We start from the raw sequence: 19,037 nt of genomic DNA, 5'->3' as shown, positions 1-19,037 counted from the left end.
AGATGAACTCAGCCTTGTTGGCTGCAGACCGGCAGTTCCAGAGGCTGCCGGAGACCTGGAACTCCACGTGGGTCATGCGCGCTGGGACCACCAGGTTAGAGTGGCAGCGGCCACGCGGTGTGAAGCGTTTGTATGGTCTGTGCAGAGGGGAGAGAACAGGGATAGACAGACACATAGTTGACAAGCTACAGAAGTGTTGTTTCTTGTATTATTGTTTCTTGTGTCTTTAGAGAACTGTTTCACTTTGATATCCTTTTTCTTCTGTCCTGATTTTCTCTTTCTTTTCTTCTGTTAACTAGATATTCTTTGTTGTTCTTCGTTAGCTAGCTAGCTTCTTCCAAAAGAGTCCCTAGCAACTGCTTAGCAACTGGTAAACAATTCAGCTAGCTAAGATAACTACAATTTTATGAAAAATAGTTATTTTTCAAAAGCCTATCTTTTTTGTTTGTTCTTTGTTTGTTGCTTGTTTTTTCTCCTATTCAGTCTTGCAGTTTTCTTTTGCTTTTTTCCGATGTACTTCACTCTATGAGATGTGTGCGAACCTGGTGGCCAACTACAAACGTCTGACCTCTGTGATTGTCAAGAAGGGTTTTGCCACCAAGTACTAAGTCATGTTTTGCAGAGGGGTCAAATACTTATTTCCCTCATTAAAATGCAAATCAATTAATAACATTTTTTACATGCGTTTTTCTGTATTTGTGTTGGTATTCTGTCTCTCACTGTTCAAATAAACCTACCATTAAAATTATAGACTGATCATTTCTCTGTCAGTGGGCAAACGTACAAATTCAGCAGGGGATCAAATACTTTTTTCCCTCACTGTATGGTTTCCACTTTGCATATAGTCCAGTGAAGTTCTTGGATGGCCATCTTGGTGTCTACTTGAGGGGGAATGTACACAGCTGTGACTGACGAGAATTCTCTTGGTAGGTAAAATGGCCGGCACTTGATTGTACGGAATTCTAGATCGGGTGAGCAGAAGGACTTGAATTCCCGTACGTTGTTCTGATTACACCATTAGTCGCTAATCTTATGCTTTATACATAATACCCACTGTGACTATTAAAACCTACCCTAACCAGAAACTCTGGATGGATGGCGGCATTTGCGCAAAACTGAAAGCGCGATCCACCGCATTTAACCATGGATAGAGGTCTGGGAATATGTCTGAATATAAACAGTGTAGCTATTCCCTCCAAGGCAATCAAACAAGCAAAATGCCAGTACAGAGACGAGGTGGAGTCGCAATTCAACAGCTCAGACACAAGACGTATGTGGCTCGGTCTACAGGAAATCACGCACTACAAAAATAAATCCAACCACGTCACGGACACGTCATGCCTCCAGACAAACTAAACACCTTTGCCCACTTTAAAGACAATACAGTGCCACCGCCGCGGCCGGCTAACAAGGACTGCGCCCCACCCCTCTCCTTGGCTGACGTGTGTAAAACATTTTAAATGTGTTCACCCTCGCAAGGCTGCTGACCCAGACGGCATCCCAAGCCGCGTCCTCAAAGCATGCGCATACCAGCTGACTGGTGTGTTTACGGACATGTTCAATTGCTCCCTATCCAAGTCTGTTGTCCCCAAATGCTTCAAGATGGCTAACATTGTTCCTGTACCCAAGAAGGCAAAGATGACCATTGCCCCGTAGCACTCACCTCTCGTCAAGGATCACATCACCTCCGCTTTACCGGCCACCCTAGACCTACTTCAGTTTGCATACCACCCCAACAGGTCCACAGACGACATAATCGCCATCACACTGCCTTATCCCATCTGGACAAAAGGAATACCTTTGTCAGAATGCTGTTCATTGACTACAGCTCAGCATTCAACACCATAGTACCCTCCAAGCTCATCAAGCTGGAGGCCCTAGGTCTCAACCCCGCCCTGTGCAATTGGGTCCGGGACTTTCTTACGGACCGTCCCCAGTTGGTGAAGGTAGGAAACAACGTCCCCACTTCGTTGACCCTTAATACTGGGGCCCCACAAAAGTGCGTGTTCAGCCCCCTCCTGTGCTCCCTGTTCACCCACGACTGCGTGGCCATGCACGCCTCCAACTCAACCATCAAGTTTGCAGACGACACCACAGTAGTGGGCTTGATTACCAACAACGACGAGACACTCTACAGGGAGGAGGTGAGTGCACTCTGAATGTGGTGTCAGGAGAACAACCTCCCTCAACGTCAACAAAACAAAGGATGATTGTGGACATCAGGAAAAAGGAGAGGAAGCACCCCCCCTATCCACATCGAAGGGACAGCGGTGGAGAGTTTTAAGTTCCTCGGCGTACACATCACAGACAATCTGAAATGGTCCACTCACACAGACAGTGTGGTGAAGAAGGCGCAACAGCGCCTCGTCAACCTCCAGGAGGCTAAAGAAATTTGTCTTGTCACCCAAAACCCTGACAAACTTTTACAGATGCACAATCGAGAGCATCCTGTCGGGCTGTATCACAGCTTGGTACGGCAACTGCACTGCCCTCAACCGCAAGGCTCTTCAGAGGGTGGTGCGGTCTGCACAACGCAACACCGGGGGGGCAAACTACCTACCTCCATGACACCTACAGCACCTGATGTCACAGGAAGGCCAAAAAGATCAAGGACATCAACCACCCGAGCCACTGTCTGTTCACACCGCTACCATCTAGAAGGCAAGGTCAGTACAGGTGCGTAAAGCTGGGACCAAGAGACTGAAAAACAGCTTCTATCTCAAGGCCATCAGACTGCTAAACAGGCATCACTAACTCAGATTCTGCTGCCTACATTGAGACCACTTTAATAAATGGATCTCCAGTCACTTTATACAATGCACTCTAAATAATGCCACATTGATGTTTACATATCTTACATTACTCATATCACATGTATATACTGTATTTTATACCATCTATTGCACCTTGCCTATGCCGCTCGGCCATCGCTCATCCATATATTTACATGTACATATTCTCGTTCACCCCTTTAAATTTGTCTGTATTAGGTAGTTGTTGGGAAATTGTTAGATATTACTGCACTGTTGGAACTTGAAGCACAAGCATTTCGCTACACTCGCAATAATATCTGCTAACCTTGTGTATGTGACAAATACAATTTGATTTGATATTAGTAAATTATCATATGGCCCATTTCTTGTGACCCGTAGGTCTAATTGAGAGAACTAAGGGATGTGCTTAAATGCTTCCAGTTCCTTTTGGAGAGTCCTAAACCCCTAAGCTTGTGCTTTGTTTCTGCTTAAGCAGCCAGACACAGCTGTGTTTTTGTCCGTGAGGCTCCAGAGGGAGGTTCTGGTCTGTGTGGGGATGGTCTGAGAGGACGGTCCACCTCACCCATCCCCCACATCTGTTCTGGACAAAGGCCCTGCCATAATGGAGGTGATGGAGATGGGGCCGGGGATCGGGGCAGGCTGTGACCTATGGAAATGACTCTGGGGAGCCGTGTTCGCTGAATAAGGGGAAAGAACAAACTGGCTGATTTTTAAGTAGATGAGTGGGGGCAGGGGAACGTGCGGTGTGTGTGTGTTTTGTTTGTACTCTTGCCAGGTGTGTGTGTGTGTGTGCACCCTTTATTCCATGTTATACCTACATGCTGTGCCACACCACTTTTCAAGGTAAGTCTGTACTGGAAGCCAGCAGGGGTACAGGGAATGCAGTTGCCAGGAAACTGGAGTAATTAATTTGATTGCGCATGAAGGTGAGCACGAGCTGGAATGAGGGGTTGCATTGATGATAGACCCACATGACTTCGTGCCACACCCCTCCTCACCCTCTGCCACTCCTCTCCACCTGGCCTAGGGAATGAGTTGATTATTATCTATCCTGTTGCATAGTCACTTTACCCTGACCATATGTACATATCTACCTCAAGTACCTCGTACTGCTGCACATCGACTCGGTGCTGGTACCCTGTGTATTTATCGTTACTCATTGTGTTTTTACTATTTTTCAAATTTTCTCTGCATTGTTGGGAAGGAACTGTAAGTAAGCATTTCACTGTTACTCTACACCTGTTGTTTATGAAGCATTTGACAAATACGATTTTGATTTGAGCTGGGCTACCCCAAGGCTGGCTGGGTGGTGGCAAAGCACACAGACTACCCCAGCCACAAGCTAAGCTCTGTGTGTGTGTTTTTGTTTTTTAAGGAACAGCAGCAACTAAGACAATTTACATAGTGCAGAGAGACAGCCGGGCATTTGTGCGCTTGAGTTCGTTTCTGCTGTTACATGGACTCTACAACGTGATGAAACTTTGTTGCTCTTTGTTGAATCAAGCAAAGTGTTTTAGAAATCAAGTCTTTGGTTGCCTAGGCAACACTACCCTCCCTGTAGCAGCAGCACATGGTGTTAGGTGAGATATATATATATATATATATATATAATATATATATATATATATAAAATTATTATTTTCGGTGACCTCGGTCATTTGGCTGACGATTAACTTGAAGATATGGAACTACATTTGTGCAAAGACTATACGTTTGCTTCTGTTTTAACCCACGCCATTACACCAGGGAGAGTAATTAGTGTAGCCTAATTATTTATTTGAAGGAGGAAGTAAAGGGCGCCCTAAAACCAAACACCTTGCGCTTCCCTCCGTACAATACGACGACTGCGGGGGGCGCAGTCCAGTATTCCAAATGCATATGGGCTACTTGACTTAGCTTTGCACACAGTAAATATTGTTCAAACGATCTTTTACAGGAGATGCGTTTAATCGTCACCTGTAGACACTTCAAAATCCAATGGCGTTCTATTCAAGCATCTAGTGTCAAGTGCTTTTGCTATGATTCCGCCACAAAATATAGCTTAGTTGCTTTGTGGTGAAATGACCGTCTCCTTTCTCACCGGCATGTAGAAGACATTTGTATTTCAAAGTGCTTAAGGATTGTGAGCTCAAAAGGCCAGTGCTTCAGTTCCATTTGATTGGAGCTTAATCTCCCATGCAAAGAAACTCTTCTGTCTGTAATCTTCTCTTTTCTTTTTTTAGGTCTCTAAACATCGCTGAATCTCCTTGTAGTTATGACACTCATTAGCAGGAGAGAATTCTCTGCCCCAGGTAAAAAATGTTTCAAGAATAGTGAGCTGAAGTAAAGTAGGCTATGCATAACTTCAGTGTTTATCCTGATAGGCAGATTTGTTCTGGGTGCTCTCCGTAGCAGAGGGCCATTGTCCAGGTTGGTCGGAGCTAGGGCTGTCGTGGTGACCATATTACTTCCATCCACACTGACAGTCATGACCGCAGTAAAATTCCACTGTGACCGTTGTCACAGTAATCTCCTTTTTATGCACTCCGGACATGCTTTGGTAGTACTCAACTTGCTTATGACCTTCAGGTCACTAATGACCTGGTACTCAGGGCTCTATTGTCCCTCTAACCACTCTGACATCAATGCAAATGCAATTGAAAATCAAATCAAACTCTTATCAAAACAGTATCGTGCTTTTAAAACTCACCTCACTCTGATGATCAGGTTGACGAAAGAAGTTCAACAGGTTGAAACGAAGTGTAAAACGTGGTCTTTTGGATGTTGTTTCAAAGTCTAACAGGCATTTGCATGTTCTAGCTTGTAAGACTTTTTAAATGTATTTTGAATTTTTTTTTATCATTCCCAACTAAAGTTGCATAATAACTTTAAATCTAGCATATATGAACTGTCTAAAATGTCCCTTTTACGCTCAACATATCCACTTCATATGTGCGCACGCTCGGTCCGGAATGGGAAAGATATCCTTTTTTAATTTTATTCAGCTAAATTGAATGTTATTCTTCTTACTATGACAATATACCCTATCAGCATATCTTGTCAGTCAAATAAATAATCCTATGTCATGGAGTATAGCCAGATAACATACAGTAGGCCTACTGATATGTTTTTCAAAAAAAATAAATCTTGTCATAAGGTTTCTTTAGACCTGACAGGCTTGTATGCCTGGAGATGCTAAACTTGTTTGTTAATTAATGTCTTTTGCATGACAATAACCAGCTGACAAAATGTCTTGACTGCCACAGCCCTAGTCGGAGCCAATGACGCAGAAAGCTGACCGTGGATTGTCAAGAGAACCCTGAGAATAATAATAATAAAAAAAAGGGCATTAGTACAAGAACCCCAGTAATTACAGGCTAGGCTGACTTGAAGAGAATTTCCTAAGAGAGTTAAAGCCACAATCTGGAAGATGGGCTGCAAGTCATTGGTGGACCATCGACAAAAATGTAACCAGTGACATCCCATGTTCACATTCCAATAGCTCTTGATTTACATGATATACTGCATCTGTCAAGAAATAATATTCCATGAGCGCAAGATGACCTTTTTCTACGTGAGTTATAGTTCTCTAATTTGTTTAGTCTCATGACAGTACATCTTACTGCGCTTTAATGACTGAAGGAAATGCTGACAAACTGCTTTGCAATTTGCAGATAAAGTCAATCTGCCTTTATACAATGGTCACCAAAGACCCACCACTTTATGCTCGCAAACATACAAAAACGCTTTCTTATCTCCTCTGCTCTCTCTCTCTTTGCTGCATACCCATTGAACTGTCCCCTCTGCTGTTGAGTGCAAGATAATTCAATTACTTCATTAGAGGTCTCAGAAGATGTGAAATCCAATTGCCATTGATTTCTGAAATATGAAGCGGTTGTCTTTTGACTCGCTTTTTGCTGTGCACCGTGTATTAGATTAAACCTTCTACTGTCCTTTTCATTTGAAGCTTCTCTGGGGGCTTGTCGGTGCAGCAGGCACTTGAAGCCTGGTCTTGGCAAACTCCCCTCCCCCTAATACTGTTAAAAAATTGCTTATTTAGTCGTAATCAGATTGTGCTAGGCCTATATGGAATTAAGTTAATTGGAGGCGTTGGAGGACTTCAATGACTCCTCATAAGGCTCTCCAAAATGCCAGTGTAATTTGCAAAGGTCTTTGTTGCAAAAATGTATTGGGGGGGGGGGGGGTTCTTGATGACCACATGTCATTCATAAATATGTTGAGTTGCCCTCCGAAACAAGTTAACCCTCTGCGGCTCGCTGACAAGTATGGACCCTTATCAGTGTGAAATATGATTAACTTGCCACATTTTCAACTTTATCTGGAATTTATGATTTGTTGGTTATTTGAATCTGCTGTGTAGTGCTAGGGCAGAAACTAGGGATGCGCCGATATGACATTTTTGGCAGATTCCAATATTTGCCTTGCCAAAAAAAAACGATACCGATTATATAAGAATTCTAGTACAGTTAAATAGTTAGACTGCTGCGTCCATGTGTGTCTTAAGGCATTGCATCTCAGTGCAAGAAGCGTCACTACAGTCCCTGGTTCGAATGCAGGCTGTTTTGCATCTGGCCGTGATTGTCAGTCCCATAGGCCGGCACACAATTGGCCTAGCATCGTCCTGGTTTGGCCGGGGTAGGCGGTCATTGCCAATAAGAATTTGTTCTTAACGGACTTTCCTAGTTAAATACAGGTTACACACACCACACTGACCAAAAAGCTATTTTGTTGGCATTTACGTATGTCCCCATTACCAGTAAAACATAATCAAAACCTATATCTTTCACTTAATTGCTGTGCTGTTTTGTTGTTCAGTCGTTTCATTCTCAACCAGGATTTTGTCATACATGTCAAGTAATGAAGTTTCTGATCTGTCTGTGGCCTCTCTTTCTCGGTGCGCACTGTCACTGTGTCCGTGTCCATCTTGTCCAACTGTGTATGTAACATTTCACGTAAACCCTGTTTCTTGTCTGCATCAAAGTAGCTGTCCTTGTACCTAGCATCAAGCATGGTGGCGACACTGTAAAGAGGCTCAGAGTGCCACCGAATCGCTTGTTCACAGCCTCGAGTATTTTTAAGTTTTAACCCCACGGTCTGTGTCTTCAGTTTTGTTGAGTAGGCATTTCAATGCCATGACGGGATATAACGTCTGCTGCAGATGCAGTTAATTAGCTTATTTCTCCAGTCAGTTGTTCGAATGGAGCTAGGAGTTTGTTCATGTTTCAAACATGTTCTCAAATGCCATTGAAATGACAGCAGTGGTATGAGAACCAGCACATTCTTGAGCATGCAATACGGCTTTCCTCAGTACAAAATCCTCTGTGCTGTCAGACATCGCTGGTCCAAATGTCAGTCGTGAAGCTGATAGCAGTGACGCCCATAGCAAGTATCTTATAGATGTACGTTTCAACAATACTGTGTATCTCTGGTGGGGCAACATCTGAGAAATGGTATGTACCGGGCCCAACCAGTCGGCAAAAGCCAACATCATCCACGACAGAGGCCTGTTGATTTTCAAGGGCAATGAATTCCATTATCTTGCGGACAATGGATTTCGCCTTTGTCTCGCTGAAATGTTCTTACTCTTTCAAATGACTGCTCGACTTGGAACTTGTTTAGTTGTTGGATGTGTCTTCGTATTTTTCAGCTTTTGTTCTGTGTAGAGCTGTAGTTTTCGTGGCGTCATTACGTCATCTAGTTAGGTTATATAGGTATGCACGTCAGCTTTAACATCGGATTTGCACATCAGCGTTGCACTAGACGTCAGGCCAATGTTGGAATTTTGAGTTAATATCGGCCGATTCCGATATGCTCACTGATGTATCGTGCATTCCTAGCAAAAACCAAAACCTACACTCCTTGGGATCCTGAGGACCGAGTTTGGGAAACCCTGTAGAAGATGTTCTTTTATTTCACTCCATTGTTTTTGGGGTCGGCCATTAGTCAGTCGCTGGCTACCTATCAGCCGTGTTGCTGTTCCTTGCTGGTATTCAGTGGTAGGAAGCCAGGGCTTAAAATTTAAATGCGGGTAAGATGTCTTTCACCAGCCATATTGGCAGGCAGTGGTGTAAAAAGTACCCAACTGTCATACTTGAGTAAAAGTGAAGATGCCTGAACAGAAAATGACTAAAGTAAAAGTCACCCACTAAAATTCTACTTGAGTAAAAGTATTTTGTTTAAAATATACTTAACCTGTTAGGGCTAGGGGGCAGTATTTGCACGGCTGGATAAAAAAATGTACCCGATTTAATCTGGTTACTAATCCTACCCAGTAACTAGAATATGCATATACTTATTATATATGGATAGAAAACACTCTAAAGTTTCTAAAACTGTTTGAATGGTGTCTGAGTATAACAGAACTCATTTGGCAGGCAAAACCCTGAGACATTTTCTGACAGGAAGTGGATACCTGATGTGTTGTATTACCTTTAAACCTATGCCATTGAAAAACACAGGGGCTGAGGAATATTTTGGCACTTCCTATTGCTTCCACTAGATGTCACCAGCCTTTACAAAGTGTTTTGAGTCTTCTGGAGGGAGATCTGACCGAACAAGAGCCATGGAACGATGATGGCCCATTTAGACACCTGGCGCGCGAGTTCATGTTGGGTACCCTCGTTCCAATACGTTATAAAAGAGAATGCATTCGTCCACCTTGAATATTATTCATGTTCTGGTTAAAAAAGGCCCTAATGATTTATGCTATACAACGTTTGACATGTTTGAACGAACGTAAATATATTTTTTCCCCTCGTTCATGAAGTGAAGTCCGGCGGGCTTAGATCATGTGCTAACAAGACGGAGCTTTTTGGACATAAATTATGAGCTTTTTTGAACAAAACTACATTCGTTATGGACCTGTGATACCTGGAAGTGACATCTGATGAAGAGAATCAAAGGTAATGGATTATTTACATAGTATTTTCGATTTTTGATCTCCCCAACATGACGTCTAGTCTGTATCGCAACGCGTATTTTTCTGGGCGCAGTGCTCAGATTATTGCAAAGTGTGATTTCCCAGTAAGGTTATTTTTAAATCTGGCAAGTTGATTGCGTTCAAGAGATGTAAATCTATAATTCTTTAAATGACAATATAATATTTTACCAATGTTTTCTAATTTTAATTATTTAATTAGTGGTGCTGACTTGACTGCCGGTTATTGGAGGGAAACGATTTCCTCAACATCAATGCCATAGTAAAACGCTGTTTTTGGATATAAATATGAACTTGATAGAACTAAAAATGCATGCATTGTCTAACATAATGTCCTAGGAGTGTCATCTGATGGAGATTGTAAAAGGTTAGTGCATCATTTTAGCTGGTTTTATGGTTTTGGTGACCCTGTCTTTGAATTGACAAAACATTACACACAACTCTTGTAAATGTACTGTCCTAACATACTCTAAATTTATGCTTTCGCCGTAAAACCTTTTTGAAATCGTAAAACGTGGTTAGATTAAGGAGATGTTTATCTTTCAAAGGGTGTAAAATAGTTGTATGTTTGAAAAATTTGAATTTTGACATTTATTTGGATTCAAATTTGCCGCTCTTGAAATGCACCTGCTGTTGATGGAGTGAACCACGGGTGGGACGCTTGCGTCCCACCTAGCCCATAGAGGTTAACTATCTAAAGTATAAATAATTTCAAATTCCTTATATTAAGCAAACCAGATGGTACCGTTTTTAAAATTTACAGATAGACACAGGCACACTCCAACATTCAGACATCATTTACAAATGAAGCATGTGTGTTTAGTGAGTCTGCCAGATCAGAGGCAGTAGAGATGACCAGGGATGTTCGGTTGATAAGTGCGTGAATTTGACTATTTTCCTGTCCTGCTAAGCATTAAAAATGTAGCTTACTTTTGGGTGTCAAGGATAAGGTATAGAGTAAAAATTACAATATTTTCTTTAGGAATGTAGTGAAGTGAAAATAGTCAAACATAATATAAATAGTGAAGTACAGATACCCCCCCCCCCCCCCCCTCAAAAAAAACTACTTAAGTAAAAATATTTTAAAGTACTACTTAAGTACTTTACAACACTGTTGTCGGGTGGTCAGGGCTCCACAGTGCGAGCATTTCACTCATTTGTGAGAAAAAAATGGTCAAGTATGATCTCGTTTATAGCTAAATAAATGCTGCAGTATTTCTGACATTTTGTTTCATAGCTGGTAAACTATTTGCACAAAGTCAAAACTACGACTCCTATATAGCCTGTCTGTGACTGGTAGATTATTAAATCTACCTGCCACAGTGGCTGATGGACCAAAAGTTAGTTTTAGACCCTGTTGGAGGCCCACTTGTTGCTGCGTGTGGACCTCTGTGCCCTTTTGGATGTTCATGTCATCTGTCCACTTTATTTGGGCGGTGGCGTTCGGCACTCTGTAGACTTCTCACTTTGCTGACCCCTGTCCAAAAATAGTCTCTTGGCTTTGGGGCTCAGGCAGCAGTCCTCCCCAAAACCATTTTGGCCGCACCCTTCAGCACTGATGTGACTATGCCAGCCTACCCAAATATATCCCCTACCCTCATTTATCATCCCTCTCTCTCTTTCTTCTTACTTTTCCCCGTGGGCTGGGGGCAACTTTGTTTACTTTTCACCCTAATGTCTCAGGCAGCATGTATCCAGCCACTGTCTCTCTCTGGGTCAAGGGCAGCATGCTTTAGCCTTAAGTCTCTTACACTGTCTACCTGCCTATGGTCTGGTTCGGTCGCTTTAGCGGGTTTAGGAATGGGGGATGACTGTACTGTTGTTCCCTCTACCTAGTAGTTAACAGAGTAGAGACAGTGGGCCAGCTCCCTCTCGAAGTGTATGCTGCTGATACATCAGGTTTCTTCTCCACCCAGGACCAGAGGCTCTCTCCCTTCTTGGGAAAGTAGAAGTGAGCAAATCTACATTTCCACTAGACAAAATATCCTCTGCTGAAACCATCAATAAGAGATTAGGTGTGACGTCCCTTGGCCGGTACACAGTGTCCCTGATCTCGAAGGCAGGCTGCGGGCTGAATCGTAAAGCAACGCGCCATCACGCCTCAATGGGTGCTCCACTGCTACTACTCCAGCCTAGCTCACCTAGAGAATCCATGAAACACCTAGCGAATGGGGTTGTGTTAAAACCCCAACTGTTTGAACACATTTTGTTTCTGTAGGTTGTTATTGAGACCACACAAGCCAGGTTTTATTTTTATTTGTAATATATTAGGATCCCCATTAGCCAACATCAGTGGCGACAGCTAGTCTTACTGGGATACATGTTGGTAGTCCTCGCCTTCATTTAATCCCATATAGGAACACTCATCAGTATGCATGGGTCAGGTGCAGCATTGCTGGTCAGGATCTTTTGCATACAGAGCTTCTAGTCTGTACCCTCGGTGCCTGGCTGTTATGTGTGCTAGCCCATGTCTAATCAACATGCAGTCCAGGAAGGCAGGGAGAATGGAGGGGCAGCGGAGTGGAGGGGGAGGAGTGGAGAATGGGGAGCTGTATGGATCCACTGTTCCTGGCCTGATGCCAACAGGTCATTTTTAACAGCAGTCTGGGAAAACAAGGGGACCTTTTAGAGAGGGGGGAGAAAGGAGGGGGGAGGAAGGGGTAGAATGCTCAGGTCTACCCTGAATTTCAAACCTGTCTGGAATCCATTTAAGTGCACTAGTGACAATCTGGCTAGTGAGGCTATGTGCAGGGAGGCTGGCCACTCCTCTGTTCTATATTGTACAAGTCCTGAGCTTAGTCATGCGGTGCTCTCATGCTATGCAGCATGTTTCTGCCATCAGCACATTCACACTTAGCAGTTATCTTTTGGTTGGTACTTTAGACAAGGGGTTGTCAGACTGATGTAATATATTCATTGATTTTGTCGGGTAGTAGGGTGAATTACTCATCAGCCCAGATGTGAGTGGTAATGCCCAAGCTGTCTGCTTGCTGCTGCCTCAGGTAATGATTAGCAGCGCTTGTCTTTTAACCGGCGGTTCCTGAAGGCGGGTTAATGCGCCATGGGAGACGGAACGAAGGGGGAAAAACAAGGAAGGACGTACCTTCTCTACTGATCAGCCATCATCTGTTTCTCACTGTTGTTCTGCTGGTTCTTTTGCATATTGTTTTGATACACTAGATGCACACGCTGCTGCTACTGACAAAATTGTTTAACCAATTGGAATGGGATATTAAATCCTGGCCTCGGTGCAATTGTAAATGCGTCGGAACTCTCGATGCAGATTACACCAAATTCATTTCATGCCCCCTGCTCAAGTATTGACTCGAGCGCCCGGGCTGTCGCTAGATCTAGCCTATTTGTTCACACCTCTTGCTTCTGTTTCTCTGTTACAAGAGGGGAGGGGGATTTTAGCCCCCTAACTGCTTACTGACAGCTATGCATTGTTCGTGCGTTGCCTGGTAACGGCATGCATGTAGATGGTCTTGTGTTTAATAGATTAAAGGCTGGGGCTCTCTGGGCACTAGGTGTGTGTGTGTGTGTGGTAACGTGGCGGGGCGACACAGGCCAGGGCAGCCTCGCTCCAGACATCAGCCTCTCTGACTCCCTGCTCACTTCTTTCTCTCCTCCCCTTGCGTTAGGATGAGCCTCCACTGGGTCTGATGACTGAAAACGCCCTTCTCTTCTCCTCAAGTCCTGCCCCCCCCCCCCCCCCCCCTTCATCGTCTGTGCTCCAACCCTATGCCAGAAAGCATTCTCTTGGCACCGCCTCTATGCTAGCAGGGGCTCAGTGACGGAACGTGTATTTACATATTTACACTCTTCTGGCCTCTCCCTCTCTTGCTCTTGCGTTCTTGTTCTCTCGCTCTTCTCTCCTTCACTCCCTAGTTCAGCCAATCAGGTGGATTGTGCAGAGGCCCTCTTCCAGCTCTCCTTTCTCTCTCTGCTCTGGAACCGGTGTGTGTTGTGTTCTGTACCGCTGACCTCTCCTCTCCCCCTTTTCTCTCTCTCATTCCCTTCTGGGTCAGCGAGCGCCGGATGAGATGTCCCTCATTCCTCACACAGCATTGTTGGTTTCCTTCCCTTGTCCTAGCCCAAGCCAAGCCAGCTGAGTGAAAGAGCCATCTCATCCCTCTTCAATGTAGGCTCCTACCCCCCACCCCCTGCTGGAACTGTCCCCCTGGCCTCAGCACAAACAGGCCTGTGTGTTAGTTTTTACACCACCTTCTTGTTCCCTTGTAGGGACTGGAAGGCCACAGCCGCTCACTCTTATTAGCTGGAAGAGAGAGTTTAGTTCTGACGACACAACTACTCTGGTTCCTGTTTAGATCATCTTCAAAGAAGCTTGTTTGATGCTGATGGCATTGACCATGTGTTGGCTCGTTGCCTCTGGTCATTATAAATGGCATAGTGTTTTTAAATAACCTTTTCATATGCAATTTTCTTTTTATTTTTCTCTTTTAACCTTTTTTTCCCTCACATTTTTTGGTATTCACTTGGATTTGACACAGCCTAACCGTTGTGGAGAATTGTTTGTGGTTTTTGTGGAGCATATCCTTAATGTTTGATCTGAGTTGTCTACCAGAGACTGACCAGTCCCTACAGTAGCTAGCCTGCATGTTGCAACCCTGTTCTCTAGTACAGCTGAACATACTGCATGGTCCATGCGCGAAGCAACGAGGGAGGGAGACTTTTTCACATGCTGCTATGTTCTGGGTTACTGGAGAGCACAGAGCACGGCCCACTAACAAACATGTGACTGGCCACTGCCCGACACACAGCCAAAAGAGAGCGAGAGAAGGAAGAGGAGAGGAGGATGGATATCAGTTGGCATCATTCAGGGTCTACTATGCTCTAGGGGCCTTCAAAGTGTTCACACCTCTTGAATTATTCCACATTTTGTTGTTTTACAGCCTGAATGAAAAGTAAGTGTATGTATGTATGTATGTATGTAAAATCTCACACCTGTCTACACATAATGATAAAGTGAAAACTTGTCTTTAGAAAGTTTAGCTAATTTATTTGAAATTAAATTCAGAAATGCACTACATGACCAAAAGTATGTGGACACCTGCTTGTCGAACATCTCATTCCACAATCATGAGCATTAATATGGAGTTGGTTGCCCGTTTGCTGCTATAACAGCCTGCACTCTTCTGGGAAGGTTTTCCACTAGATGTTGGAACATTGCTGCAGGGACTTGCTTCCATTCAGCCACGAACATTAGTAAGGTTTGGCACTGATGTTGGGCTATTAGGCCTAGCTCGCAGTCAGCATTCCAATTCATCTCAATGGTGTTAGATGGGGTTGAGGTCAGGGTTCTATGCAGGTCAGTCAAGTTCTTCCACACCGATCTCGACAAACCGTTTCTGTATGGACTTCGCTTTGTGCACGGGGGGCATTGTCATGCTGAAACAGGAAAGGGCCTTCCACAAAGTTGGAAGCACAGAATCGTCTAGAATGTCATTGTATGCTGTAGCTTTAAGAGCCCGAACCATGAAAAACCAGATGCATGTTTTGGAATATTTGTATTCTGTACAGGCTTCCATCTTTTCACTCTCCCATTTTAGGTTAGTATTGTGGAGTAACTACAATGTTGATCCATCCTCAGTTTTCTCCTATCACTGCCATTGATTAAAACTCTAACTGTGGAAAAAGTCAAGGGGTGTGAATACTTTCTGAAGGCTCTGTATGTGGTCCTTGCCCTTAGTACCCCGATCCTGCCCCCTCTGGGTGTTTATTTTTAATATGACTGGGACTGCTTCTACGCCACTTTTCTAGGTGTGTGTGTGTGTGTGTGTGTGTGTGTGTGTGTGTGTGTGTGATTTAAAAACATTTTATATATATATATATATATATATATAACCATGGCCAAATTGGGATTGGAGGTAGGCATGGAACAGTTTGTATGCCTTGGTGTTTGGGTGTATTTGTCGAGTTGTTAGATCACTGTGAGAGATTTGTTTACGCTCTGTCTGTCCTCCAGGTCCGCTCCCCTAAATTAGTAAATAATTCCAATCGTGCCTATTTTGTCAAGCTGTTATACCGGGTAGACTTTGTTTACTTGATGTAGAGCAAACATCAGGGGGTTGGAGAAAGCGAGAAAGGACATTTTGTTTTTTTTCCCCCCCTATACATTTTATGACACCTAACAAATGGTGCTTTGCCACAGACTAAATAAATTACCTGCTTCTTCAGTGCCAGCTACTCCTCCCCTGTTCCCTGGTTAAATTAGTTGCTTTCTGTGCTATCGACGGATGAATTCCTTATGCCTGCCATTTACGTGTGTGTGTGTGTGTGTGTCTGCTGTTGTCATATCTGAGGAATGATGGAAAGGGGAGCAGATTGAATCCGCCGGCTGTTGGACAACTGCTCTGCTCTCCTGGCAACGGCTCTCATCTTTCGCTATCTAGGCCCATCTTCTCTCGCTCTTTCTGTCCTTCTCCCTACCTCCTTTTTTTTAAACATTTTTATTTTTTATTTTTTATCGCTGTCTCTCTCTCTGCTGAGGGAAACCACAGATCTAATCAGACTCATCCTGCCTTACTCATGCCCCCTGTGTGCCAGCCTCAGTGTCCACTGCCCAATTACCTCCCAACTACAAAGGAATTAAATGTTCCCATGTATAAAGGGATGCTCAGCAGCCTAAAGAGACTTTCTCCCCTCATGTTCTCTCTCCTTTGATAACTAACTGATATGAAAAGATGGGATGAGGTAACAGTGCAGTGGGTGAACCAGATGGGTGGATCATATTAGAATTCTGCTTTCACCTGTTGATGGAAACCACTGCGTGATTATGACAGCTTTCATACTGAACAGCTACTTTTGTTTTCTCACCTACTGAACTTAGTTGAATGCATTGACTGTAATTCACTCTGGATGAGAGTGTCTGCCACTACCCCTAGATTCACTCCTATACTGGTCTGAGATCAGATGAGACACTGGAAAAGTATTGTCCAATTCACAGACGTGTTTATTTAGTCTAGTCGCTGCGTGCGTGTCTGTCTGATTAATTTTCCCATGCCAAGCAGGCAGTGAGTCGCACTCTCCACATCCAAAATAGGACCAGACTGTGACCGAGACAACTTGTCCCAACCATGGGTGGCTGAGGGCCCCTTAAATGGGGAGGACGGGCTCATAGTAATGGCTGGAACTGAATAAATCAAATGTGTTTGATACCGTTCCATTCACTCCATTTCAGCCATTATGAGCTGTCCTCCCTCAGCAGCTTCTTGTGGTCCCAACCCTGACTGTCTGTCTCTCACTTTCTCTCTTGGTCTGCCACGCCATTCCAGCTGTGCCGGCAGACACTGAAACATGACAGACTTGTCTCAAAATCGTTTAATTTCTTCCCTAGGTTTCTCTTCTCCTCAATGGTCACTGATGGGCGAAATGATTGAAACCTAGATTTCCACCATAATAATTTTGCATGCCACGTTGGTTCAGATGGGGCGGCAGGGTCGCCTAGTGGTTGGTGTTGGACTAGTAACCGAAAGGTTGCATGTTCGAATCACCGAGCCGACAAGGTAAAAATCTGTCATTCTGCCCCTGAACTGGCAGTTAACCCACTGTTCCTAGGCTGTCATTGAAAATAAGAATTTGTTCTTAACTGACTTGCCTAGTAAAATAAATGTAAACATAAAAAAAAAAAAAAAGAAGATCAGTGCTGTTTTGACATTACAGCACCATTTCTCATTCTTGGAAGCTTTTCATGTCTAATGTGCTCTAGAGTTGAGGTGTCTTTGTCATGACAACGGGCCGTACACGTGGCAACCTTCCAAAGACACACAGACAGTCACACCATCCACCTCCTCCCCCTGAGGCCAAGCAGTATTGTTAAGGTAGAGGTATGGAGACCGTCTAGACACTTGAGATATGCTCCGCTGCCATAATAGTTGTCTGGGTTTTGAGTGACTAGTTGTTTAGAGGAAACTGAAGGGCAGGCACCAGGGTTATGGGAGGGACAGACTCACTCCTCTAGGTTATTCAAAAAATAATTTAGGTCGCGCACGCCTTCTTTGTCTCTCTCTTCTACTTTGTTTCTAGCGCTCTCTTTTTCACTCACTCTCTCAAGTTGTCCTTTTTTAGTTGCCCTTTCTGTCCCCCCTTCTTCCCCCTCTGCCTGAGTAGCCTTTCCTCACACTCGGTTGTCATTACACACACCTAAACAGAGGTTAGGGCTTGGCGTCTGCCTGCCTTGATGTTTGACTCCCAGGGTGGGGGGGTGTGTGTGGTGTGTGTGTGTGTGTGTGTGTGTGGTGTGTGTGTGTGAGCCAGGTGCCATAGCGAGCGTGTGTTTATTGGGGAGCTAGGGGCCAAAAGCCACACAGAAGTAGCCTAGTCAGCTATAGATACCCTACCCCCAGACCTGCCTTTGGAGCCGCCACCACCACCAACCAGCCTTGTAAGCGTAGGAAGGCACCTCGCGTAATGACTATCTGTTCAGTAAATAATTTATCCCCCAATGTCTAGTAGTGGTCTGACGGTTTAGACTGGCCATGCATGCTGTCTGTCTGTATGTCTGACCTGGTTCAGCATCTATCTGAATCCCTCAAGTGGCTAGAAAGCTTTGAACTGACAGGCCTCCGTGCTGAGTTTAAAGAGCAATTTGTCTGTATCGACAGGTATAAATGAGGGCTGCAAAGTGAAAACAGATTTGAATTCCCAAAGTCTCATTTTGAAGTTGGAACTGCTACAGGTCTCAGTCAGAGTGATAGGCCTAGGCTGCTCCATCCTGCTCCAAGTAATACTCACTCAGCCTTAGCAACACAACCATACCATTAGACTGAACCTTTGGCGTAGAGGGAGAAAGAAGTGTAATAATAGAGATGGAAAAGGAGAAGAGGAAGAGAATAAATAGAGAAAGAAGTGTAACCATAGTGAGGGAAGAGGTAGCCTGGATAGAGAAATGGAGCGGGGGAAGCAACTTAAACTGACCCAGCTAGGTTCATAGTAAATCTGTAGGTCTTAACCAGCACAAAGCTCTTGGGGTTGTTGTTGTGAGAAGGTGAAAGTCTGGCACGCTCGCTCTTGATGACGTCTCACGTTTCATCTGCAAGTGTTCTGGCTGCAAACGTGCTGAGCAGGAAGGAAGCTGACTAAGGGGAAGTGAGAACGCGGGTGGTGAGGTGGATCACATCACCTCAGAGTGGGCTAGCGTTGTTTTGAACTGTTGACTTGTTTTTGATTAGTGTAGCAGACCGCATTGAGGTTTTTCTGTGCTGCACTAACTACTTATTTGTTGCATTTATGGTAACTGCTACACACACACACACTGTGAAATTGCGCTCTTGTATTGTAACATGCACTCTGTTCAGTTCCTTTTG

At 44.2% G+C, this 19,037-nt stretch overlaps 1 protein-coding gene across 3 annotated transcripts in view; it reads left to right on the top strand.

Annotated features, from left to right (window-relative positions):
* Positions 1 to 19,037, top strand: part of LOC106590284 (TGF-beta receptor type-1) — a 64,900-nt gene that overhangs the window by 10,818 nt on the left and 35,045 nt on the right. The window lies entirely within an intron of this gene.

This window comes from Salmo salar, chromosome 29 (genome assembly GCF_965601325.2).
Source record: "Salmo salar chromosome 29, fSalSal1, whole genome shotgun sequence".
Classification (NCBI taxonomy): Eukaryota; Metazoa; Chordata; class Actinopteri; order Salmoniformes; family Salmonidae; genus Salmo; species Salmo salar.
This window is presented reverse-complemented; position numbering and strand designations above follow the sequence as displayed.